Genomic DNA, 27,814 nt, shown 5'->3' with positions numbered 1-27,814 from the left:
ATCATCCTCTTCCCCAGTGGGGATTAGCGATTGGGAGTCCTCCACAGAATCTGCTTACTCAGTAGATCAGACTGAGGACGCCCAAAGTCGTCCCGCTATAGTGCGCCCAGGGACACCCACATATTCCGCATCTAGCTTTGCCAGTGTAACAGACCAAGAAGACTCTCGGGAAACTCACTCACCACTACTTCGTGCTTTCTTATGGAGTCCGCCGAGAGATCCAGAGTCCAACTCTGCCCCATTCTAGGTAATGAGCAGCGCAACACAGAACTCAAGCACCACCCCAGTAGGCCCTGCAATACCACTCATCAGTGTATACTTAATTAACGGAATATTATAGGGCTATCAAGGGGTTACCCTGCCTCCTTCCTTCCAGTTACACCTTTAACGAGTGCTGTCCTCTTGACAGTATTTGATGTCCTGGGAATTGACGTCACCCACGGACGACAAGTCAGGCTCACAGTAATTCCCAACTACATTACGCAGGTACATCCTACAACTACTCATTAAACGCAGTACAAACTACTATACAGCGACACTCCGGTGGTACAAGTATAATAAACAAATACGCGCCTCACTCTGCAAACAACCCACCTCTGGTGCACCCCCATTGTCCTCCTGCAATTGGTGGTTTCACACTAGCAGACACATGAGCAGAATCATGAGCTGTACAGTGTACAAAGCACGGGACAAAATCAATGTACATATTATCTTAGTAGCTCCTGGCTTGGAGATACCAACAGTGTTATCTAGTTCATGGCCAAGGAACCCACTCCAAAGTAAGATTGCCACTGCCTGCTTCAGCAGCCAGCTTCAGTTCCCTGATTTTTCTCTTGAAGGGGTATATTTAGGACCACAGGAGACGAAATTAAGAGAGAGCATATACCTTACCGTCCTTCAGGCAATAGGAGAAGAACTTGTGAGAGACCTTGATCCAAGTATTTGAAGGGAATAAGCCTAAGTAGGGTGTGTGTCCCCACAGCAATACACTAAATACATGAGTATGGCCACTCCCTTACAATTCGTATTGCAAAACTTTACAGATCAAGAACAGCACATAATTAAACACTGTAAAGAGCTCCACAAGTACACGAAAAATATGACTCACCCTTGGCTGCTTGAAGGTACCTTTGACCGTGCAGCCCTAGAACACGCCACAACATTCCTGGAAGCGAAATATTCAGGGTCCAAACTCAAAAAACGTAAAAATACCCTAGCATTATTTCGCATTTTCAAAGAAACAGCTGAACCCACTTTAATGTCCACCGCCCCTCCACCGGCATATTATGTAGGAGGAATGTACCCTGCCCTTCCCTTAGATTCGGATATAGGGCTAGCATTAAAGGACAAACATTCCATGGGGATGTATCCTGCAGTAAATATCAATACAGATTTAGAGCCCAGATTGAATGACCAAACAGCCATAGGCTACTCTGGCATGAGTCCAGAAGACACCCTTACTCAACAAAGTGATCAGTCAATGGATCGCACCTTAACACCACCATCTCTCACCACCCAGAACTCAACAATAGCGAACGCAGTAGCAGGACTGCCAGGCCAGATAGACGCGCTGTTCACTTTCAAACTCACACTGGCGCACAATAACACAGCACAACAAATAGAAGAGGATGAAGAGTGCGATAGACTATCAAATGTTGCGCACTCCACCTGGCACACCTCACGCTCTGGTCCACACGCACCCTTCAGTGAAGAGCAGCACCATCTACCTAATGACCAACCGCAAGTCCTTCGTAGGGAATATAGGGCTGAGGGGCAAGATTCACCGGAAATAATTACTGAGTCACAGATAAGCGAATGGATACAGAACCACGCACAACAGTCATCTTCTTCCGTTCCTAAGCAGCCTTTTCCCACTAATCCCAGTATTTTTCCCCTCACTAAACACCACCCCCCCCCCCACCCCAGCCCACAATGTCAACTAAATAAGAAATCACCTTCAGCTGCCTCTTTCCAATGTGAGGACAGGTCCCTACTGTGGGATCACCCACTGCTAACATCCATTCCAGGGATAGTGGACAGGACCTATCTAATGATGTATTTTCTCAGGTGCCCTTCAATAGGTGGAGAAGTGAGCGACATCTAAATACAAGTACCAATGGTGTCACATTTAATGAGCCCAGCACTACTGTGATACCAGAAAGTAGGTCGCCTAGCCCCACTACTAATGCTGCAGCTGTGAGATACAAGTCACTGAAAGTAGAACAAGCATGCCAACACCTTCCTAAGCTTACGCATTTGTTAAATGGTGTGACCATCGCTGCTCCCCACTCTCAGGAGGATGCAGGGCCTGACACACAGTTACAGCAGACACTGCACACAGATACTCCTGAAATAACACAGGGTGCGACAGGGCCACATAGGACTGAAGCGTGCCTTTCAAACACGCCCCAGACAAAAGTACCTACTACCAGTCTGAACCCCTTTCTCTCGCCCCTACCATCAAAGCCCACCCTCGGTCTAATGAGCTACGCAGAACAAACACTGCTCCATGACATAGGGGGAGCAAGAAGAAAGAGGAGGAAAAAGACTGAAATAGAGCAATTGCAAATTTTAGGGACTCATGGTAAGCCGGATGACATGCAGTATGATGTCACAGGTACAGCGTCATTACGCTCTGTCAGACAGAGAAGTCAACGCAATTTGATGCTGTTTGGCAAACCAATGCCATCACCCTATACCGAATTAACACCCAATGACATAGTAACACTCAGAGAGGAGTCTGACTTTTATGTCAGGCCCTTCTCTGATAATTTGGCACCCACAACATTTGGCCACGGCACAAGACTGCATCCTCTATAGAGAGGAAGATGAAGGTCGGGACTACGCCTACATATGACCCTACCTTGCACGCACCACTAGACATACCAGACACTAGGGTAACACGTCAAATGCCCCTACTGTTCGAACACACCAATGCCCCGCCTGTCTATGTTCCATGGTCTCAAATGGACAAAGACAATTTGAAGAAACAGCTCCCCCCAGTGACAGAGGGTGCCGGCAAATGGATAGCGGCCCTGGAAAAGAATACTGCAGGTGTTAGCTTAGGAATAGGGGATATGAAGAGTCTGCTCATCTCCATCATGGGGGAAGAAGCAGAGGACATATTCAAAAGCGTCAGCACTAACAAAATTACAATGACTGAAACGCAGTATGATCGGGAGACGTTTCACAAAATAAGAGCACACGTCTGGGCCCAACTGCATAGAAACTTTCCGGATGTCCCGGACATTGGGTCTCTCCTGTCACAGACAATGCAAGCAAAGGAGGATCCAGTCGACTTTATTTCAAGAATTAAGGTAAAATGGCATCAGGAGTTAGGAGATAAATGGAACGCAGCAGCAGGGAACAGTAGGTTTTTCTACCACATGGTAAAGAAAGGACTTCCAACTGACCTACAGGACAAGTTAGATGGAATTGTAGCAATGGAAGCCAAACCCTGGCCTGAGATACAGGACCACATTATCCACCTCTGCAAAAAGAAACAGGAAAAGGACAAGAATAGACAACAAGATATTGAGAATGCAGCCGCAAAATGAGTGCAGTAGAAGCTTAATAAGAAAAAAGATCTTCCAGACACAGTCATGCTCCACAAAATGCCCTAAATGCTTTAGCAGGTAACCCACAGGTAGCTGCACCACCCATACAGGCCCAGACTCAGCCCCCTATGACTACGCACAACAACAGTCATATGGCAATACACAGCAGCAACAATATTATGGAAACCAGCAGATGAGGCCTAGAAATACAGGTATGCACGGCAGAGGGCTGGGACAACAAAGGTACTCACAACAGCCAGACCAACGGGTATGCTACTATTGTAAACAACCAGGACACTTCGCAAGAGAATGTCAGGAAATAATGCGAAGTGAAAGGGGGGCGACAGTCAGGGGACTACAGCAAATGCAGCCTATCCAATACCAGCCACAGCAAATGCAGCCTATTCAAAAGCAACAGCAGCAAACGCAGTCACAACAAGTTCAGCCTCAGCTAATACAGTCCTATCTCCCACCAATACAGCAACAGCCTATGCAGCCTATGCAGCAGCAACTGCAGCTACAGGCCCCTGCAATTACACAGTTACAGGTGCCCGCACTCCAAGCTACAACAGCCACAAACAACTATGTACCAAATGGCGCCCCAAGTACAAGCGTTCACGCCTCAAGGAGGCACAGTGCTATCCCCTACCAATCCATTTCAGTTCAGTTCAGTAATCTTTATTTCGGTTTAAAAAAAACATAAAAGATATATGTTGGACTTGGCCCTTTTTGCAGGGTCATCCCTGAACATTTTGCCTTCCTCCTGTATTTTGTCTGACCTGTTTTTGTTGGTTTTATGACTCTGGGAACTTTACCACTGCTGATCAGTGCTAAAGTGCATATGCTCTCCCTATTGTAAATTGATTTATTAATTAGTGATTCCATGATTGGCTGGTTTGGTTTATCTGTCAGACCCTAGTACAGTGCACCAGGAGTGCCCAGGGCTTGTAAACCAAATGATGCTGGTGGGCTTGCAGCACTGGTTGTGCCACCCACGGAAGCAGCCTTGTAAAACGTGTCTAAGGTCTGCCATTGCAGAGCCTGCGTGCAGTCTGGTACTATCATGCTGACTGGGCAGTACACCTACTTGCCAGTCCCTAAACCTTCCCTTTTCTTCATATCAGACACCCCTATGGTTGGCCCAAGGGCAGGGTGCATTGTAAGGATAACGTAGGACATGCCCTGGTGTGTGTGGCATGTTCTAATAGTGAATTACAGCCATTTTCGTTTTTCACTATTGCTAGGCTACCTGTTCTCCATAGGCCAGAATGGGCAGTTTGGTTATTCCATTTTATAATCCTACACTGACTCAGGGAACATGGTAGAAAACCAAATAAGCCAATCATGGACACCAAGCAATGTATACACTTTTCATAGGGAGCACTTGCACTGTGGCACTGATTGGCAGTGGCACAGTGCCCTGAGCAGCTAACACGAACAAAACACATGAGGCACATCAGCAAAAAGTGGAAGGGAGACTCACGCCAAGGTGCCAGGTCTAACATGCAGTAAGTTGCAGTGCAGCATGCACAGACTCCTCACAGTGCAGTAAGATGCAGAGCAGTGTGCACAGATTCCTCAAAGTGCAGTAAGATGCAGTGCAGCATGCACAGATTCCTCACAGTGCAGTAAGGTGCAGAGTAGTTCACAGATTCCTCAAAGTGCAGTAAGGTGCAGTGCTGCATGGACAGACTCCTCATAGTGCAGTAAGGTGCAGAGTAGTTCACAGATTCCTCACTGCGCAATAAGATGCAGTGCACAGACTCATCATAGTGCAGTAAGATGTAGTGCAGCATGCACAGATTTCTCATAGTGCAGTGAGATACAGAGTCGTGTGAACATTACTCACAGTGCAGTAAGATACAGAGCAGTGCACACAGATCCCCTCTTCAACACAAATGCTGCTCACAAACACCCCCAGGGCCGGAAGAACCCCCCCCCCCGAGGCCCCCGGATTGAAGAGCCCATCACAGCCCAGCTCCGGGCATCGATTTCTTCCACGATTATTCAGTCGATTTCTACAAACACAACAGAAGGTGCTGACAATCTTTTACCTGAGCAGAAACCTGTGCACAGATTCCTCACAGTGCAGTAAAATGCAGTGCACAGATACCTCGCAGTAAGATGAAGTGAAGTGCACACACATTCCTCAGTGCAGTAAGATGCAGTGCTGGGTTTACTGATTTCCTATAGAGCAATAAGATGAAGTCCAGTGTGTACAAATTTGTCATAGTGCAGTAAGATGCAGTGCAGTGCAGAGATTCCTCATAGTGCAGTAAGGTGCAGTGCACCGTTTCCTCATAGTGCAGTATGATGCAGTGCACAGATCCCTCAGCGTGCAGTAAGATGCAGTGCAGCGCACAGACCTCTCATAGTGCAGTCAGATGCTGTGCAGTGTGCACCGATTCCTCACAGCGCCGTAAGATGCAGTGCACGTCCCTCACAGTGCAGCAAGAAGGATAGCAGTGTGCACAGATTCTTCATAGTGCACTAAGAGGCAGTGCACACAGATTACTTACAGTGCAGTGAAATACAGTGCAGCCTGCACAGATCCCTCAGAGTGCAGTAAAATGCAGTGCTGCAGTGCACGGATCCCCTCTTTAACACAAATGATGCCCACAAACACCCCCAGGGGTGGAAGGAAAGCCCCCCAGAGGCCCCCAGATAGAAGAGCCCAGCTCAGTCCGCTCCTGGCAGCGATTCCCTCCAGGATTATTCAGTCTATTTCTACAAACACAGCAGAAGGTGCTGACAATCACCTACCTGAGCAGAAACCTGTGCAGACATGTCCAGGCTCTCTCCTCCCCCTGGGGCTGGGGGGGGGGCAGATCTGGGGTCTGAGGGGGGTCTGTGAGGGTCTGAAGATGAGGGTAACTGCACTGACAGACAGGGGACCTTCCTCCTCTGCAGCAGACTGGATACAGAGCACAGAGAGGAAGTGATGTCAGAACCGCTGCTGGTGCTGTCTCTGCCGCCGCTGACCCGGAAGAGGAAATCCTTCTTTCTTCAATTCAATGTGTTCTCAGTGGTTTTATCAGCAGGCGAGGAGCGCCCTCTGGTGGCCGCTGACGGAACCGCCGCCTCCAGGCTCCAGCAGTGAATACATTTCACACAAACAAACAATTTGTGGCAGGAAAGGCCTGGGGGGGGGGTTTAGATTTTTAGATGTCATAGACAGGGCTGACACCTAAAACCAGCTGAGATGGCAACACTAGTCACAGACATGGATGGTCTAAAGACACACAATACAAATAAAGCAATTACAATCCAGCACGCCACACAGATGCGGCATTACTAGGCTGTCAGGGCAATGGATATGCAGTTTGTTTTAATTTCAGGGATTATTCATTTTAGGGAATCTCGGTTGTGTTAATGTATTTTTATAATTGCGTTGGTTGGTCTGTTTTAAAGCGGGTTTGAGTGGTAGCCTGACTCGTGCACAAGCTAATAGGTAAACACAGAGTTAAATAATATTTGTTTTGGGTGAGTGTCCGAGATGGTATTTATGTATTATGTATATTATACAGTTTGATTATGAGAATGCTTACATTAATTCAGGAGTGGAGTTTTAAGTGTGATTGTATATTTCATGGCGTAAAACATTCGCTTTCTAGGATTGAACATTTAGGAACGGGATATAGATTGTGGGGATGGATTTTGGATAGAACTGAGCAGGATTCAACCACTTGGATGTTTCATTGGTGGGGACTTTTCCACAGGTACTCTGGACATCTTGTATGCTACGTCTGTTGTTCCAAGAGTAAGAATTACAGTGTCATAGGGTGACTTGTTGGTTGTTAAGTGCTCCGCCTCCAGGAAGTCCGGATGTATTATCGATAGACAGTCGCGCTTATACCGGATGTGATGTATGATTTTGTTCTTCAATGAGTCTTCATCTTCCCTAGAGGAAGAGAGGCTGAGCTTAGGGACATTAGTCATAAGGACTCTCCAGCCAATCTTTCCATATGTGCTGTGAACTGGCCTAGGTTTCCCCTGGCAGCTGGACTCATGTGGGGGATGCCTAGATACTTCTGCTCCTCATATCCTTTAGCTTTATCCATGCTGTTCCAGGTAGCTACCGCTCTCTCCTCCATGCATGTTGGAAAGGCGTTCTCCGGGGGGCATCGGAATACGTTCCTGACCACCCGTTGACCCACCTCTCCCAGAGTTAGGCCGAGCAAGGGCGGGGAGGCCCTTCCTGGGAGGGTCTCGTACCTAGGATCGCACACGCTGAGCTTGCACTCTCGGACAGAGGGACACCACACAGTAGTTCTTCGTAAGACAGTATACTTTATCGTTAGTTTTAAGGGATCTTTATGATCCAAAATGCAGGTATTGAATCAGTGCCACAAGTGGCGGCGATTTCGTGATGGGGGTATGGGGGTAGCGGGACAGTCTTTGAGTTGAGTGTCTCTTCGGAGTATCCTTCGCACAGCTCTCAATCCTCGAGCTGGGGGCTGTTGGTTCTCTCGGCAATCTCTGCCGAGTCTCCTGGAGGAGAGTGCCGCGAGTCACTCAGCAGACACAGGTGGTTTTGGAGTCGGGGAGCCGCGACAGCGTCAGCAGGGCTCAGATGGTTCAGAGTTCGGGGAGCCGCGACAGCGTCAGCAGGGCTCAGATGGTTCAGAGTTCGGGGAGCCGCGTCAGCGTCAGCAGGGCTCCGATGGTTCAGAGTTCGGGGAGCCGCGACAGCGTCAGCAGGGCTCAGGGGGTTCAGAGTTCGGGTAGCGTTCTTCGGTTCGGGGAGCGATCGAGCCGCGACCAGGTCAGCAGGCTCTCGTGGTCCAGGTCTTCTCTCCCTCCCGTCCCTTCAGCACCCCTTGTTATACTCCCCCTCCTCTTTGAAGTCCGGAGTCCTCGCTGAGAGGGGTCTTGGTGCCTGGGGGCGGTGTGTCGGGATTTCCTGTCGCTCGGCCCTTTGATCTGTTCAGGTGGGTCTGGGAGGGACTCCAGACGCCCAGCAGGCGAGGCGCCCGCTCACCGGGGGCCTGGTGGCCGATCGAAACCTTCCTTGGTGACGAGACCAGAGGTGTGACAGGGACGGCGCCTCCTGGTCTGGCTTGGGGGTTTCTCTCTCCCTCGGCCGGGCATGCGTGGTGGGGTCTTGGGTGTTGCTGGGGCCCGGCCGGCCATCGGGATGTTGGGCCATGGTGGCCGGAAGTCTGTGACATCGGGGATCAGGTGCAGTTGCGGGGTGGCTTGCTGGTCGGGAGGGCCCACGCCACGAGGCCGGTCTCACAATGCAGTTATGAAATGCGTCTCTCTGTCCTCCCGTTCCCCGTATGTTCGTATTGTCTGTGCAAGCCAGTCTTGGCATGTGTGATGATCTGTTTTCCCATCTATTATCAGCTCCATTGGTCGAACTTAGCATAGCTAATTTTGGGCCATCTTGTGTCGACCAGTTCTTTGCCCTTCAAAATTCTCCTTTGTCTTATTGGAGTCATAATGGCTTTGCTTGTTTGATTTTGGAGGGTAATTGGCTGCCTCAATTGGTTTGTATCACAATCTGGGCTGGGTTTGGCCACTTTCATCTTTTTACTGCAGTTAAGTAAATTTGCTACAGTTGCCTTAAGATTGGCACCTCCTTGGTTAGGGCCTCCACTTTAGTTAATAATTCTTGAACCAGTTGTGGATTCTGATCGACAATTGAACTGTTAGGGAACGTTACAGGCATGTGTGGAGGCGTTTGTGGGTGGTCATGTAACTCCTCGGGTATTCCGGGGGTATTATGGGCATTGAGCAGTGGTGTGTTTGATGTAAGAGGTGATGTCAACAGATCTACAGTTTCAATATCAGTCCCCTGCGATGGAGCCAAGAGTGCGTATCTGTTCGAACACTCTCCCAGTGTCAGTGGCTCTGTAATGACCTCTGTTTGGTTTGGGTCAGGAGTATGATGGCTCTGATTGCTGTGCTTCCTTGTGTGGGGGGGTATCTGGGATGCAGGGGTGATGCTCAATACTAACTGTTGGACCCGGCCTCGTGGCGTGGTCCTGGCCCCCTTTTCTGGCCGACCGGGGACCTCCTCACCCTTCGGGGTCCCCCCTGGATTGTACACATCTACCCGCACCAGCCAACGTGACCCGGCTCCCCCCGGCCGCGGCCCCAGCGAAACCCCGACATCGAGGCACCAAGATCCGGCCAGGGGGCACCATGTGGCCAATCCCCCGATCCCGGAGGAGGGGAGTTTCGATGGGACCCCCAACCGTCCCCCAACGCCTGGGTGCGATCGCTCTCCGGCCTCCCTGGGCACTGGCGCCTCTCCCGCTGGGCGTCTGGCCTCTCCCAGCCCGGCCTCTCCGCCCCCGGACGCAAGGGTCCGGACATCAAAGGGCTCCAGACCTATATCTGGCGCGAACCCGCACCAGGACAGTAGTTGTATCCTGGAGTCGAGAGCCCTGCTGATTGGATCGCGGCTGACCCCACGGAGAAAAGACTCTTGCCTGGAACTGTACCCCGAGCCCTGCTGACTGCGTCGCGGCTCCACCTTGCTGAGAATAAGATCCTCACGGAAACATCGGGGCCCTGCTGACGCCGTCGCGGCCCACCCTCGCTGAACTACCATCGGAGCCTTGCTGACCTCGTCGCGGCTCGACCTAGCGGAACTGCCATCGGAGCCCTGCTGACCTTGTCGCAGCTCGAGCTAGCTGAACTGACCCTCCGACCCCTGCTGACTCTGTCGCGGCTCGACCTCTTCGAGCCGCCCTTGTGTCCGGCACCCGACGCTCCGACTCCCGAAGTCCCTCCCAGCTTGAGGCTTAATACCTGGGCGCAGGGTACCCCCGTACCAGGCTGGTACTGAGACTGTCCCGCTACCCCTTCCCCACAAGGACATTGAGACTCTTTTCGGATCCCTCGATCCACCTGTACATATTGCCAAAGAAACCTACGATAATTACCGATAAAAATATATGGGAACTGATACCAGTGTCGAGTCCTGTGTGGTGGTGTTACTGGGCTAGTACGATCATAGGGGAAGGACCTCTCCTAGGAGGCTTCTCAGCGGCGCTCGGCTACTTCCTTGCAGTAAGGAGGCCCACTGGGTGGTCCCGCCGACTCCCCAGAGGTCCGCCTTCCAACATTTGGTGGCCAGCGACGGGATCCGAGCTGGAAGCAAATCGTACAGCAAGTAACTCACCCGCTACCTAACCAGACGCAGAATAACCATGAGCAGCCAGGAGACCACCACGACCATGGGGTTCCAACAAGAACGGTTGGAGGAATACACCTACAAAGAACTCAAACAGTTCTGTAAAGACAAGGGCATTTCGACCACCGGATTAGGCTCAAAAGAGGACATGCAGAAAGCCCTAAGAGCCTGGGTAGAGTCCGAAGTAGCGTCGCCCCAGAGCGAAGGAACGTCAGAACTAAACGTAGCCTTACAGCCAACCACGGCCCCGGCAAATGGGGGAAGAAACAGCATGGAAGCCGGCCTATCCCCGGAAGAGATATGGGAGCGGGAGAGGGTCCGGACCCATGAGTTAGAACTCGCACGACTCCGGCTGGACGGAGAACTCCTGCTGGCGGAAAAGAAGTTGGCCCTAGAGCAACTACGGTTGCAAGAAGAGATTGAGGAAAAAAAACGGCACAGAGAACTGGAGGAGAAAAGGCTAACCCTCGAGCACGAGCGGGGCCTCAAGGAGCTTGAACTTAAGTCCAAAAAGGGGGAGACAGGCACCCCCGGAAACAAGGACACTCCTCCGCCGACAGAGGTGAAAGTACATATCCCCAAGGATGTCGTCAAAGAATACTACAAGAACGACGACATCCAACAATGGTTCAAAGCCTACGAAGTGGCCATGACCTCCCATCAGGTACCCCGGAAGGATTGGGGTGCCGGCCTATGGGGACGATTCCTCAGCGAGGGTCGAGACACCCTGCTACAGCTCCCGGACGACGTGATGACCTCGTACGATCACATGAAGGAGGCCCTGCTCACCCGCTATGGCCTCACCGCAGAAATGTACCGCCAGCGCTTCCGAGACTGCAAGAAACTCCCCGGTACCACTTGGGTGGAGTACGTCGACTTTTTTAGCAGAGCCCTGGAAGGGTGGGTCAAGGGCAGCAAAGTCACCTCCTACGAGCAGCTGTTCAACCTCATTGTCTGGGAGCATCTCTCCAACAACTGATTCGTCGAGCTAAGACAGCACCTACTCGACAGCAAACTGACCGAGCCACGGAAGCTCGCCGCCGAGGCCGATCGGTGGGTGAACACCCGGGTCCCCCGGAACTCGATGGGGGAGTACCAGCGGAACGCCACAGGACCCCCCCGCCAGCGCGGCGGAGGAGGAGGGTCATACCGGAACCGAGACTTTACAGCAGGGCCGCCCCGGAGTCCTCCTCGGGGTCTGCCCTCGAACCGCACGTCCCCGACCCTAGCACGAAGGGGGACAACCCCAGCCCGACCGGGACCTCGGCCAACGGTAACCTGCTACGGCTGCCAACAACCAGGGCACTATGCCAGTGACCCCACCTGCCCCATGAACCGACGAAGCGGGACCACCGGGCCCCCGCCCCGACAGCTGGCGGCCGCTGCCCTGGGGGAAGGGGAGGAGGAGGAAGAGAACACCGACGCCGGGTCCACAGAGTGGGAGCCGGCCGCCATGTCCCTCGTATGCCTGGGCAGCCGAGAAATGGTGCCCCAAACCCCCATCCCGAGCAACACCCAGAAATACCAGCAGTGGGTCACCATTAACGGACGCCGGGCCGAAGCCCTCCGTGACACTGGAGCCAGCGTGACCGCTGTCCGCTGCCACCTGGTGACCTCCGAACAGATCCTGCCTCATGTACTGTGCCCCTTCCGGACGGCCGACAACACCGCGAGCATGTGCCAGATGGCCCGGATTCCATTCGAGTGGGGAGGAGTGTCAGGCCTGCTGAAAGTGACCGTTCGCGACGACGCCCCGGTGGACTGCCTCCTGGGGAACGACCTGGAAAGTTCCCCCTGGGCCCAGGTTGAGCGCCCGGAGCCTCTAGGGATGCTAGGACTGCCCGAATGGGCCTGCGCCACCACCCGGTCCATGACCTCTCCGGCCCACCGACCAACCGTGGCGGCGGAACTCGACGAGCCCGAGGGGCCCAAACCACCACCTCCCTCTGTCGAGGAGGAACCCGACGCGGATGCCGGGCCGTCCGAACTTCCCCAGAACGAGATCGCCTCCCTCGGCGAACTCCCTGAACTTGCACAATGGCGCCACGACGGGGGCCCCACAAGGGAACAGTGTGAGAAGTTGGCCTGATGTATGATGTCACTAGTTATAGTGTACACCTTATATCAGTCCAAATACCCTTATGGTGATTGGTTGTAAAGTCAACCTTATAGACCAGCTATCCTAGTGGTAGCATGGACAAGAGCAGTCTTAGGCTAAACTCTGAATGGCATGTGAAGCCAGCTGTGATACCATATATAATCCCTTGAATACCAAATGAAAGGACACCACAACAGATATATATATAAAATAAAGTGTATTTATTCTAAGCAAACCCTCAGCACTCTTTATGAGATTAGAGGTAAGTACAACACAGTCTTATTTATGCATACATTAAGTCACACAGGTAAGTAATACAGTTAGGCCCTAGGGGCCACGCAAACCATATACTAAGTAAGTGGTATAAGAACCACTGTCACGGAAAAAGAGTAGGCCTAGGCCTAGGGAATCGCTGGGGCTACACTACACTAGCGGTAGTTAGGAAGTGGGAGGCCCACGGGATTCGTGTGCAGAGTGGAAACACTCACGCGTAATGCGTAAAAGTCAATAGCAATAGTACAGTTTAGAAAACGGTAGATTTAGGACACTTCCGGAGTAGCTAGGAAGTTGAGACTTGAAAACTAGACACTAGGATAGTCACTATCCTGATGAGCACCGGAGTACCCAAGTTACCTAGCCCACAGGCTGCGGGTGCATAGGGGTGAAGATGCGTCGTTTTCGTCGTCGACTCCTATGGATGCCTGAAGAAAGATGCTGACAGGCAGTCAGTGAAGAGTGTCCGGTGGATCCCAAGGCTGGGATCAAGAAGAGAAGAAACCTGCAAGCAGAAGGGACAGAGTCAAGGTCACTAGCCAGTGACCACGTGGAACCAGGAAGGAACCAGGCGATGTCGTGAAGAGTTGCAGGTGAAGGTGAAGCTTGTCGCTGTAGCCAGGAGGACCAGGAAGCGTCGAGGACGACCAGGACCAGGAGGCGAGCTGTCCCACGAAGGCTCTTGCTGTCGGCGGCGTCGAAGTTGGACTAGGACTCACCAAGCCTTGGCAAGCGGAACCCACGAAGAACAAGGGACTTGCTTCTGGTGCAGACCAGGAAGGTCTGGGGTGCTTCTTCTTTGCAGAGAAGCGGGAGCCAGTCTGGAGGAGCCAAACCAGCGCAGAAGATTTCAGGGAGCGTCGTCACAGGGGCCACTAGCCAGCGGGCAAGCAACCGGACAGACGCGGCAAGCAGGAAAATGCTGAAGGGCCCCACGCAGGACTCGTGGAGTGTGGGGGGCTGATCTTCGGTGCAGATGGTGCTTGGGGTTGGGGCTTCTCAATCCCCGGTGCACAACTTCGAGGGTACCTCAGAAGCTGCGCTGTAAGTTACTAGCCACTTTTCCCAGGTAGCCGGTCCCACGTCGCTCGTCGCCTCCACGGATCTCAGCTCTGCTGCAGATGTGGATGAGGGTCGGAGAAGTCTGGAAGTCAAGGCTCTGGTCGGGCTCTGCAGTCGGTTCCTCGTAGAACGGTCGCAAAGCAAAGGGTAGTCTCTTGATGGTGCCTGTTTGCACAGGGTAGCCACTCCTTGGCTACAAGGGAGATTCTTCAGTCTTCTTCTTTCGTCGAATGTCGAAGGTCCAGAGTTTCTGTTCAGTTTTGCAGGTTCAGGATAATCTAAAGTCTTGAGGCCCAACTCCCACTCTTATACTAATCTGGGGGGCTGGGATACCTGCTAGGTCACGCCTTATGGGTGGGACCTGGGAGGGGGTGGTTACACCCACTTCCCTTTGTCCAGTTTCGCGCCAGAGCTGGGGCTGGAGTGCCCCAGCGCCAGTTTGAACTGGACTATGCAAGGAACACCTTGTGTGCCCCAGGCATGTCTCATTCCTTTCAGCCCACCCTGCCCCAATACACTAAAGGCTGTCTGGGGAGGTGCTAGCACCTCCCCAAGCAGGAAACCTATTGTCCAGGCCTCCCTGGCTGGGATCACTCCCAGCTGCAGGAGGTCAGACTTGTGTCGTGGCAGCAGCATCCATTTTGTGATGCTGAGGCTTTGGTCAGAGGCTAACAGTTGAAGTATGATTTTAACATGTCTTTCCCTCTAGAAGGGGGGAATAATATTCTCATGTCCAGAAATGGCATGGGGGTATTATTCCCTAGTGTTAGACACCTTACACGACATGTTTTGATAAAGCCAAACCATAGTTACCATAACCGTTTAAGATTATAAGGCACTTTAAGAGTATATGGTAGGCTATATCATAGAACAGCTATAAGGACATGGTTCCGAAAGCTGCAGACAGGCTCAGCTCATGCTAGAGCACCATCTCACATCTTACCAAGCACTCTGCCTCCAGGATTGTTAAGGCCTGCCATAGGAGTGACTGATAGGTACACATGTGTCTATATATAAGGGCAGATATAGGCATACTATATCTAAGCAAGGGGTGATTACACGACCTTGCCCCAGCTGAGTGATCAGCCAGTTGTGTCTGATTGGAAGGCCAGACCAGGGGTGGCATAATACATGCTGCAGCCCCTGGGAGGCCTAGGGTACACCTATGCCCTGGGTACCTAGGGTACACTGTACAGGGTCCAATAAGGTGATCCTTACCAATTGGTTATGTACCTAGGGTACATGGAGTCCATTTTAAAGAGAGAGCAGACAGCCTGAGACCCTGAATGGCAGGATCTCAGGCCAACTAAGTCGAAAAACCAGCTAGACACTAGGCAAAAAGTTGGGGGTAACCATAGTCAGATATCCACCTTCCTACACAACCCCCCCCCAAACGAAAGGAGATAAGGCTGGCCTTGACAAGGTAAGCCTCTATTGCCTGAGTGGCCATATAAGGAAGAACCAGCACTGGCATGGTTACCCCCTGTCTCATGGTCCACTAAGCAATCCCTCATCCTGAAGATATCATAGGGTCTCCACCATAGGGAATCTCTACCTTTGGTGTGTCTTTGCAAAGTAAAAGGCTGGTGTTGAGATGGAGTACTGAAGTGAGTGTCCCCAAAGTGAGGCCTCAGCTTCCTCCAATCATCCTCCACCATGGATGCCTTTCTTTCTCTAACTGAGTTGCACTGTGCTCTCAGGGTCAGCCTCTGGCTACCTAAAGCTGGAGGCTGGGTCCCTTTTGTGGGCTTACTGGAGGGACAGGTCAGGTTTGGGGCCCTAAGGTCCCATGTTTGCCTGTGCCCAACAGAATCCCTCTGGGGGAGGTCCCTAACTACCTGTGAAGGGGATCCCTCAGGAATGTTTTTACCCATCACCTGGCTAGGGCAACTAACCAGGCAATCCTCATTCTTTTGAAGGGGGGGGTTCTTGTGGACAGAGGCCCTCTTGGGGTCCACTGGCCTCCCTGACCTCTGCAGCCCTGGGCTGACTGAGGCAGGGTAGAGAGAGGCAGGCTACCTGCACCAGACTGGGTCCCACCTTGGAAGGGGCCACTGACATCAGAGGCTCTGCCAGGCCAGGCCTGGCTACCTCTGGGGCAGTTCCTTCACAAGGGGTGAGGTCAGATCCCTGAGGAGGCTGACCTTTTCCTAATGTCTGGGGAGAGGGAGACTTTTCTTCCTCCCCACTACTCTCTGTTTGTGTGGAGTGATCCATAGTTTCAGGCTTCACTACACCTATCTCAGTCTGAGTGTGGGCTGAGACCATTACAGCCTTGCCAACCTTTTCAGGAAGGCACTCAGTTTGTGTTTGAGCTGTGACTGTCACAGCTCTGCCAATTTCTACAGGGAAGTCTGTCTGTGCCTGGGCTGTGGCTACCACTGCCCTTCCAACCTTTTCAGGGAGGAAAGCTACTTGGACAGGGGTTGTGACTGGCACAACCCCACTACCCTTTTTGGAAAGGCCTACCATTTTAGAATGGGTGTCTTGTTCAACTCCAGCCCAAGCTGAGAGTTCTAAGTCATTCCCCAGCAAGCAGTCCACAGGCAAGGTTGGAGACACTGCCACCCTTTTAGGGCCAGTGACACCTCCCCAGCTGAGACATACCTCTGCCATGGGATGACTGTTCTGTTTGCCATCAATGTTAGTTACCTGGTATGAGAAACCAGGCAAAAGCTGCTCAGAGGGAACTAGCCTATGGGCCACCATAGTGATGCTAGCTCCAGTGTCTCTGTAGGCCTCAGCTTTTCTACCATTGATGTAGGGTTCCTGTCTGTACCTACCCAAAGTGTTGGGACAGGCAGTGAAGTTGGCAAACCCCATGCCACCATCACAGACAAGAGTAGCTGCTGCAGGGGAATTGGCTAAGCCAGGATCCCCCTGTGTTCCCCAAGAAAACCCAACCAAATTTTTGGGGGCACTCCCACCACCTGGGGGATTACTGCTGACAGTAATAGGTGGTGTGACAGGAGTAGTTGGAGGAACAGTTTTGTTTTTAGCCTGTGGACAACTGCTGTCAGTTTTCCAATGCCCAGGTGTTTTACACACATGGCAGTAAGGCTTTTTAACTGTGGTAGAGGAGGGAGCTTGGGACCCACCACCCTGTGTGGAGTTTTGGGGCCCTGAGGAAGATTTCTCTTTTGCTTTATCCCCACCCTTCTCTTGAGGCTTGGTGGTATCTTTCTTTTGGTCACCACCCTGATTTTTAGGCCTAATCCTGGTCCTGACCCATTTATCTGCCCTCTTTCCCAATTCTTGGGGAGAGGTCAAATCTGAGTCTACCAGGTGTTGATGGAGAAGCTGGTTCTGACAATTACTAAGGATCTGCTCCCTCATAATCAAGTTGTACAATCCTGTATAGTCCTGCACCTTGCTGCCATTTAACCAACCTTCCAAAGCCTTAGTGGCACAATCCACAAAATCAGACCAGTCCTGTGTCTGTGTCTTCTGGGTGTCTCTGAACAACAACCTATATTGCTCAGTGGTTAAGCCAAACCCATCTATCAGAGCACTCTTCAGGACTTTTTAATTGTTTGCATCCTCATCACTGACTGTGAGGAGCTTGTCTCTACCTTTGTCAGAAAAGGAGAGCCACAAGATAGCTGCCCACTGACTTTGGGGTACCTGCTGTACTTTGCAGGCCCTCTCCAAAGCAGTCATCCATTTGTGGATGTCATCCCCATTCTGATATGGGGGGACTATCTTGCTTAGGTTTCTATGGTCATAAGACCTATCCCTATCTCTAGGAATGTTGCTGCCACCAGTGGGTTCTGACCCACACAATTTTTGCTCTCTAGCCAGAGCAAGCTTCTCTTTGGCAAGGGCAATTTCTTCCCTCTGAATCCTCAGATTAGCTTCCCTCATTCTGGCTTTATGCTCCTTTCTCTCAGGTGAAGTCATTCCCCTGTGAGAGGAAGCATTAGAGATGCTAGAAACATGGGAGTGGATGGATTCCCTTGAAGGGGATCTGTCCCTCCTGCTTCTCTGTGAAAGCCTACTTGTGGGTCTGTATGGGGGGACCCCATGCAAACTCCCATGTAAACTTAGGTTAGCCTGGCTAAGTCTCCTTACTTGGCTCTGGCTGTCTACCTCCCCATCTGAAGTCCCATCTGACTCATCTGTGGTGGGTAGACCCTTATCTACAGCTATGGCACCATCCCTGGCAGCTCTTTCAGCATCATAGGCCTCCAGAAGCTCCACTAGCTGTCTAAGGGTAGGGTTTGAACCCTGTTTTATTCCTCTGGAGGTACACAAATGTCTCATCTCCCGGAATGTTAAGGTATCATACCTAGAGGGGGTCTTCTGCAGACCTGCCCCTCCTGAGAGACCATCTACTTGATCTCCTCCCAGAGGCATGATCTAGTGAGGGTGTGGTGTGTGCACCTACCTACACTAGTTGTTTCTACTAAACCTCTCTAGTAGTTGTAGTCAGGGTGTGTTACTCCCTTCAACCTACAACTACAAAGTCCAGTAGGACTTAAGTATAATAATCTATGTTATATGTACCTAGACAATATCTGTGTGATCTTTCAATTTAGTATCTCAAGATTACAATGGTATTACAACAGCAAGCTCAGATCCCAACCGCTGCTCACCAATGTGAGAAGTTGGCCTGATGTATGATGTCACTAGTTATAGTGTACACCTTATATCAGTCCAAATACCCTTATGGTGATTGGTTGTAAAGTCAACCTTATAGACCAGCTATCCTAGTGGTAGCATGGACAAGAGCAGTCTTAGGCTAAACTCTGAATGGCATGTGAAGCCAGCTGTGATACCATATATAATCCCTTGAATACCAAATGAAAGAACACCACAACAGATATATATATAAAATAAAGTGTATTTATTCTAAGCAAACCCTCAGCACTCTTTATGAGATTAGAGGTAAGTACAACACAGTCTTATTTATGCATACATTAAGTCACACAGGTAAGTAATACAGTTAGGCCCTAGGGGCCACGCAAACCATATACTAAGTAAGTGGTATAAGAACCACTGTCACGGAAATAGAGTAGGCCTAGGCCTAGGGAATCGCTGGGGCTACACTACACTAGCGGTAGTTAGGAAGTGGGAGGCCCACGGGATTCGTGTGCAGAGTGGAAACACTCACGCGTAATGCGTAAAAGTCAATAGCAATAGTACAGTTTAGAAAACGGTAGATTTAGGACACTTCCAGAGTAGCTAGGAAGTTGAGACTTGAAAACTAGACACTAGGATAGTCACTATCCTGATGAGCACCGGAGTACCCAAGTTACCTAGCCCACAGGCTGCGGGTGCATAGGGGTGAAGATGCGTCGTTTTCGTCGTCGACTCCTATGGATGCCTGAAGAAAGATGCTGACAGGCAGTCAGTGAAGAGTGTCCGGTGGATCCCAAGGCTGGGATCAAGAAGAGAAGAAACCTGCAAGCAGAAGGGACAGAGTCAAGGTCACTAGCCAGTGACCACGTGGAACCAGGAAGGAACCAGGCGATGTCGTGAAGAGTTGCAGGTGAAGGTGAAGCTTGTCGCTGCAGCCAGGAGGACCAGGAAGCGTCGAGGACGACCAGGACCAGGAGGCGAGCTGTCCCACGAAGGCTCTTGCTGTCGGCGGCGTCGAAGTTGGACTAGGACTCACCAAGCCTTGGCAAGCGGAACCCACGAAGAACAAGGGACTTGCTTCTGGTGCAGACCAGGAAGGTCTGGGGTGCTTCTTCTTTGCAGAGAAGCGGGAGCCAGTCTGGAGGAGCCAAACCAGCGCAGAAGATTTCAGGGAGCGTCGTCACAGGGGCCACTAGCCAGCGGGCAAGCAACCGGACAGACGCGGCAAGCAGGAAAATGCTGAAGGGCCCCACGCAGGACTCGTGGAGTGTGGGGGGCTGATCTTCGGTGCAGATGGTGCTTGGGGTTGGGGCTTCTCAATCCCCGGTGCACAACTTCGAGGGTACCTCAGAAGCTGCGCTGTAAGTTACTAGCCACTTTTCCCAGGTAGCCGGTCCCACGTCGCTCGTCGCCTCCACGGATCTCAGCTCTGCTGCAGATGTGGATGAGGGTCGGAGAAGTCTGGAAGTCAAGGCTCTGGTCGGGCTCTGCAGTCGGTTCCTCGTAGAACGGTCGCAAAGCAAAGGGTAGTCTCTTGATGGTGCCTGTTTGCACAGGGTAGCCACTCCTTGGCTACAAGGGAGATTCTTCAGTCTTCTTCTTTCGTCGAATGTCGAAGGTCCAGAGTTTCTGTTCAGTTTTGCAGGTTCAGGATAATCTAAAGTCTTGAGGCCCAACTCCCACTCTTATACTAATCTGGGGGGCTGGGATACCTGCTAGGTCACGCCTTATGGGTGGGACCTGGGAGGGGGTGGTTACACCCACTTCCCTTTGTCCAGTTTCGCGCCAGAGCTGGGGCTGGAGTGCCCCAGCGCCGGTTTGAACTGGACTATGCAAGGAACACCTTGTGTGCCCCAGGCATGTCTCATTCCTTTCAGCCCACCCTGCCCCAATACACTAAAGGCTGTCTGGGGAGGTGCTAGCACCTCCCCAAGCAGGAAACCTATTGTCCAGGCCTCCCTGGCTGGGATCACTCCCAGCTGCAGGAGGTCAGACTTGTGTCGTGGCAGCAGCATCCATTTTGTGATGCTGAGGCTTTGGTCAGAGGCTAACAGTTGAAGTATGAGTTTAACATGTCTTTTCCTCTAGAAGGGGGGAATAATATTCTCATGTCCAGAAATGGCATGGGGGTATTATTCCCTAGTGTTAGACACCTTACACAACATGTTTTGATAAAGCCAAACCATAGTTACCATAACCGTTTAAGATTATAAGGCACTTTAAGAGAATATGGTAGGCTATATCATAGAACAGCTATAAGGACATGGTTCCGAAAGCTGCAGACAGGCTCAGCTCATGCTAGAGCACCATCTCACATGTTACCAAGCACTCTGCCTCCAGGATTGTTAAGGCCTGCCATAGGAGTGACTGATAGGTACACATGTTTCTATATATAAGGGCAGATATAGGCATACTATATCTAAGCAAGGGGTGATTACACGACCTTGCCCCAGCTGAGTGATCAGCCAGTTGTGTCTGATTGGAAGGCCAGACCAGGGGTGGCATAATACATGCTGCAGCCCCTGGGAGGCCTAGGGTACACCTATGCCCTGGGTACCTAGGGTACACTGTACAGGGTCCAATAAGGTGATCCTTACCAATTGGTTATGTACCTAGGGTACATGGAGTCCATTTTAAAGAGAGAGCAGACAGCCTGAGACCCTGAATGGCAGGATCTCAGGCCAACTAAGTCGAAAAACCAGCTAGACACTAGGCAAAAAGTTGGGGGTAACCATAGTCAGATATCCACCTTCCTACAAACAGTTCCAGCAAGAACAGAAAACCTGCCCCTCCCTCGAGGGGACCCGACAGCAGGCGGCCGCCCAGGCCGCCGGTGACCCAACGGGAACTCACTGGGTCTATTGGGACAATGACCTGCTCTACAGCGAGCAGAAGATCGCAGAACTAGGGGCCGGTCGAGTGCTGGTGGTCCCCCTCTGATTCCGAGGTTTCCTCCTCAATCTGGCACCTGATGTGCCCCTCGCCGGGCACCTGGGGCAAGACAAAACATACAGCCGCCTGGTGACCCACTTCTACTGGCCCCGAATGCGTAGGGACGTGGACAATCACTGCCGGACCTGCCAGACCTGCCAAGCCAGCGGGAAGACTGGGGGACGGGTCAAAGCCCCTCTCCAGCCCTTCCCGGCAGTCAACACCCCGTTCGAGCGAGTAGGGATCGACATAGTGGGGCCCCTGGACCCCCGAACCGCCCTGGGTCACGGCTTCATCCTCGTTCTCGTCGACCACGCCACCCGATACCCTGAGGCCATCCCTCTCCGAACTGTGACAGCCCCCGTGGTGGGCCGGGCCTTGATGGGAATTTTCTCGAGAGTGGGGTTCCCCCGGGAGGTGGTGAGCGACCGAGGAACGAACTTTATATCGAAATACATGCGGTCCCTATGGCAACAATGCGGGGTCACCTACAAGTTTACCACCCCGTACCACCTCCAGGGGAACGGACTAGTCAAACGTTTCAACAGAACACTGAAAGGGATGATCAAGGGCCTGGAAGAGCCCCTGAGGCGGAAATGGGACGTCCTGCTGCCCTGCCTCCTATTTGCCTATCGGGAGGTCCCGCAGAAGTCTCTGGGGTTCAGCCCCTTCGAACTCTTGTACGGACACCCTGTCCGAGGTCCCCTCAGCCTGGTCAAGGAAGGCTGGGAGACGAACATCCGAAATGCCCCTCCCGACGTCTACCGGTACCTCCTGACCCTGCGGAACCAAACCCGGAGGTTCCGGGCACTGGCCGAGGCCAACCTCGAGGCAAGCCAAGAGGACATGAAACGCTGGTATGACCAGAACGCCTCCTCCATTGAGTTCGAGCCAGGCCAGCAAGTCTGGGTCATGTCGACCGTGGACCCCTGTGCCCTCCAGGACAAATGGACCGGGCCCTTCAAGGTGGTGGAGAAGAAGAGCCCCGTCACCTACCTAGTCGACCTGGAGTCCCCCAGGAACCCCCTTCGGGTTCTACACGCAAACCGGCTCAAACCCCACTTTGCCCGAACGGAACTAAGCCTGCTGCTAGCTACCGATGATGGGGGCGCAGGCGACGCCGAGCCCCTACCGGACCTCCTGAGGACCTCCGACCAAGACGGCTCCATAGAGGGCGTCAAACTCTCCACCACCCTGACCTCGGAACAGCGCCACGACTGTCAACAGCTGCTGCAACCCTTCGCTGCCCTCTTCTCCCTCACTCCCGGGGTCACTCCCTGGTGCGTCCACGACGTCGACACCGGGGACAGCCCCCCCGTGCTACACCGAGCCTACAGGGTGCCCGACCGAGTGCGTGCCTGCATCCAAGCCGAGGTCGCCAAGATGCTAGCCCTCGGGGTCATCGAACCTTCCGACAGTCCCTGGGCCAGCCCAGTGGTCCTGGTGCCGAAGGCCGCCGCCGCAGGCACCACCCCGGAACTCAGATTTTGCGTGGACTACCGAGGGTTGAATGCCGTCACCAAGACCAATGCCCATCCCATTCCTCGGGCAGACAAACTAATCGACTGCCTAGGAGCCGCCCGCTACCTAAGCACCTTCGACCTCACTGCCGGATACTGGCAGATCAGGCTCACCCCCGGCGCCCGGGAGCGATCCACCTTCTCCACTCCCGATGGGCACTACCACTTTCGGGTGATGCCCTTCGGCATGAAGAATGCCCCAGCGACCTTCCAAAGACTAGTGAACAAGGTCCTGGCCGGCTGGAAGCGTTCAGCGCCGCCTATCTGGACGATATTGCCGTATTCAGCAGCCACTGGGCCGAGCACCTGGGGCACCTCGGGGAGGCTCTGTCCGCCCTCCAGAGGGCCGGACTCACGATAAAGGCCAGCAAATGCCAGATAGGCCAGGGATCCGTGACCTATCTGGGTCATCAAGTGGGGAGCGGCCAGGTGGCTCCCCTCCAGCCAAAAGTGGACGCCATCAAGGCCTGGGAGCCCCCAGCCACCCAAACCGCTGTCCGGGCCTTCCTGGGCCTCACGGGCTATTACCGGCGGTTCATCCAAAACTATGGGAGCATTGTGGGACCCTTCATGGAGCTTACGTCCAAGAAGCAACCCAAAAAGGTGAACTGGACGCCCCGCTGCCAGGCGGCCTTCGAGACCCTCAAGACAGCAATTTGTACCGCTCCTGTGCTGCAAGCCACCGACTACAGCAAGGAGTTCATAGTACAGACCGATGCCTCGGAGTAAGGAGTTGGGGCGGTCCTGTCCCAAGTAAATTCGGAAGGCCTTGACAGACCAGTGGCCTTCATCAGCCGGCGACTGCTGCCCCGAGAGCAGAGATGGAGCACCATCGAGCGAGAGGCCTTTGCCGTGGTATGGGCCCTCAAAAAGCTCCGGCCCTACCTTTTCGGCACCCACTTCCGGGTCCAAACCGACCACCGGCCCTTGCGGTGGTTAATGCAAATGAGAGGAGAGAACCCGAAGTTGTTGCGATGGTCCATCTCTCTGCAAGGGATGGACTTCACAGTGGAACACCGGCCCGGCAACGACCACGCCAATGCCGACGGCCTGTCCCGTTTCTTCCGCCTTGGCGAGGAGAACCCCCAAGGAGATGGGTGACTCTCCCTGCCTTCGGCTGGGGGGGACGCCTGTTGGACCCGGCCTCATTGCGTGGTCCTGGCCCCCTTTTCTCGCCGACCGGGGACCTCCTCACCCTTCGGGGTCCCCCCTGGATTGTACACATCTACCGGCACCAGCCAACGTGACCCGGCTCCCCCCGGCCGCGGCCCCAACGAAACCCCGACATCGAGGCACCAAGATCCGGCCAGGGGGCACCACGTGGCCAATCCCCCGATCCCGGAGGAGGGGAGTTTTGATGGGACCCCCAACCGTCCCCCAATGCCTGGGTGCGATCGCTCTCCGGCCTCCCTGGGCACTGGCGCCTCTCCCGCTGGGCGTCTGGCCTCTCCCAGCCCGGCCTCTCTGCCCCCTGGACGCAAGGGTCCGGACATCAAAGGGCTCCAGACCTATATCTGGCGCGAACCCGCACCAGGACAGTAGTTGTATCCTGGAGTCGAGAGCCCTGCTGATCGGATCGCAGCTGACCCCACGGAGAAAAGACTCTTGCCTGGAACTGTACCCCGAGCCCTGCTGACTGCGTCGCGGCTCCACCTTGCTGAGAATAAGATCCTCACGGAAACATCGGGGCCCTGCTGACGCCGTCGCAGCCCAACCTCGCTGAACTACCATCGGAGCCCTGCTGACCTCGTCGCGGCTCGACCTAGCGGAACTGCCATCGGAGTCCTGCTGACTTCGTCGCGGCTCGAGCTAGCTGAACTGACCCTCCGAGCCCTGCTGACTCTGTCGCGGCTCGACCTCTTCGAGCCGCCCTTGTGTCCGGCACCCGACGCTCCGACTCCCGGAGTCCCTCCCAGCTTGAGGCTTAATACCTGGGCGCAGGGTACCCCCGTACCAGGCTGGTACTGAGACTGAAAACCAGCTGTTGATGCACATGCAAACTATTTAAATGTATGTATACAAATTCAGTAAACAAATGACATTGATTAGAACTCTTGTTCTTCTTTATTCTTGAAAAGAGATCTTCCACTCCCAACGCGTTTCGTCGCGATAGGGATTAACCCAAGCGACTTCCTCAGGGCTGGAAGTAATGAAATTACAATAAATCCAAATATCCCTCTAATGTACATATATTTACAATTGCATAAATCAATAGTAGATGACAGCATAAACAAAATGCTTTACACAGAAAAAATAATACTGTTACCATTTTACTAAAACATGTTCTCTCCAAATAATTCTAATTAAATATTCTTTCATTATTAGAAATCTGTGTCAACCAATATTCGTAAAAACCCAGTGTCCTCCTTGACCAAGACCCGAAACTCTAAACTGGATATCATGTATTAAACGCACCCAGAACAGAAGTGCAGTACACCCCCAAAGAAAAGGTGATATTGCATGCTTTAACCACTAATTATTGACTCCTACCTTATGTATTCTTGGTTCATAGAATTCCTATCAATTTATAATGAGAATATTCACAGTTAGCAACCGCTAGATGCAGGAGGCAAGGTGACATCACTCGCTTGTCAATTCAATCACCACGTTTGTTTTACTAGAAGTATTGCTCACCTCGTTATTCCTGAAATAGTGTGTTATTCAACATCCATGATTATTTTAGATTCGTTTGCATAAACTGCTATGTGCTTCCTAGAAGAGGATAACCAAGAGTGATATATAACTATATGTTGCCATTTACAAATGTGTCCTTATTTTTGTTCAATAAAGAGATTTATAATATCTTCCAAATATCCTCACCTTCAGATAAAGCCGTCAAATCTCATGCCAATTATATCCACAACTTGTCAAAATAAAGAGCGATATTTAAATCAAAAGGTGCCTCAAGTTCAGGACCTATGGATAAAATAAAAACCAACTCATCCAATGAAATAAACTAATATTTACTAACAAGAACATTGTGCAGTGAGATATTCGTCAAGAGTAAAAAATGGAAGAAAACGCGCTCACCTCGTATAGTTCATTACTCAAAATTGCTTGAAATCCAATATTCACAATGTCTCGAGGTACCCTAGAGTACTGGGACCTATGATAGACCAAAAATAACTGTCACGAATAATCCCTGCTCCTGATAACATCCCAAAAGAAAAAACAACCTTACTGCAAAATTCTAAGCGTTTCCGCTTACCTTCCACATGATGAACGCTGCCCGAATACAGGCTACACCAGCTGACGCGGGAACACACGCGTCACGTTATACACGCTCGGTAAGAGACATAAAAAAGGTGACTAGCTTCTAATGTATTGTCGGGCGCCATATTTAAACAGTTTTGTACCTGTGCGCTGATATGAAAATGAGCAGTGATTCGACCCTTTATTCTCAAAATAGTTGCTAATACGCTTAGTCATAATTCATTAATGACGTCTCCTCTACTGAATCAAAATTAAAGTACTTAAAAGGCCCAAACAAGCACACAAAAGAGGTGATTAGCCTCCTATATAGAAAATTGGGCGCCATTACTCAATGGTAAAAGATTATCGAAAGAAGTAGAAAAATGTATTTGTACCAAAAATAATTATTCCTTCATGATGCGTTTATCTTTGTGTCCCATTGAATAGTGAACAGAAACAATAAATAATTGTCAATAATCAGTGATTAATTGTGTGCATATTTTAATGTCGTGATGCCATGTGATACATAGGTATCCCATGATTAGTTCATATTGTAAATAGTATATATTAACGCCATTACTCAATGGTAAAAATTATCGAAAGAAATAAAAAAATATATATTTCATTTGTACCAAAATGATTATTCCTTCATAATGTGTTTATCTTTATGTCCCAGATTAGTAAACAGAACAATATTTAAACGTCAATAGTACATATTATATATATTAGCTGCATATATATCTCAGCAGAAATAATTACCATGTCATATTGAAAGCTCCAGTATTTAAAAGTTACCAACTACCATCCAACAGAGTATTCATATCATTGACACCCCTAGTAATGAATTCGATTCCTTAATCACCCAGAAAATATTGTAACTCATGATCGTAATTGAGTCCCGATTCGACCGCCCTTAAGCGCATGATCCACCTTGCTTCCCGTCTCCGCAATTGCAGCTCTCTATCCCCACCTCGTGGGTCTAATTTCACATGTTCTATTCCCATAAATTGGAAGGACTTAGATGGACCCTGTGCAGAGCAATTATAAATATGTTTGGCAATCGGATACCTACAATCAATGGATTTGACCGCTCTGAAATGCTCGCTAATGCGATCTTTTAATGGTCTAATTGTACTACCTACATACACTTTCTGACATTTACATGCAATAAGATAAACCACATATTTAGTAGTACAATTTATGTTAGACAAGATGTCAAATGTGTGACCCTTGTCATCTGTGAACTGTATTACTCTGTCCTTAGCAAATTTACACATATTACAATGGCCACATTTATAGAATCCTTTACTCAAACGTGAGAGCCATCCCTCCTCTTTTTTATCAATGGGATAGCTAGGACTTAGTATTGTGCCTAGTGTTTTACCTCTCCGGAAGGTAATTTGTGGTTTGTCCCCCAAACAATCATTCAAAGTTCTGTCGGCTTTCAATATAT

At 51.4% G+C, this 27,814-nt stretch overlaps 1 protein-coding gene and 1 pseudogene across 3 annotated transcripts in view; both read right to left on the bottom strand.

Moving 5' to 3' along the window:
- LOC146838990 (uncharacterized) overlaps positions 1–6,432 on the bottom strand; it is a 204,432-nt pseudogene extending 198,000 nt beyond the window's left edge. Inside the window, exon 1 of the transcript XR_014960738.1 lies at positions 6,321–6,432. The product of XR_014960738.1 is annotated as an uncharacterized LOC146838990 (transcript). The remainder of the gene's footprint in view (positions 1–6,320) is intronic.
- The window catches only part of LOC146838989 (uncharacterized), a 383,728-nt gene that overhangs the window by 52,837 nt on the left and 303,077 nt on the right, over positions 1–27,814 (bottom strand). Inside the window, exon 1 of one of the 2 annotated variants that reach the window (XM_085603021.1) lies at positions 6,321–6,473. The exons of the other annotated variant lie outside the window; for it this stretch is intronic. The gene's annotated coding sequence lies outside the window, so the exon portion shown is untranslated. Of the gene's footprint in view, positions 1–6,320; positions 6,474–27,814 lie in introns of those variants that run through there. 2 annotated transcript variants of the gene reach the window in all.

Source organism: Triturus cristatus, chromosome 4_2, assembly GCF_964204655.1.
Source record: "Triturus cristatus chromosome 4_2, aTriCri1.1, whole genome shotgun sequence".
Classification (NCBI taxonomy): domain Eukaryota; kingdom Metazoa; phylum Chordata; class Amphibia; order Caudata; family Salamandridae; genus Triturus; species Triturus cristatus.
The sequence above is the reverse complement of the archived record's forward strand: the minus strand, read 5'-3'. Positions and strand labels throughout refer to the sequence as shown.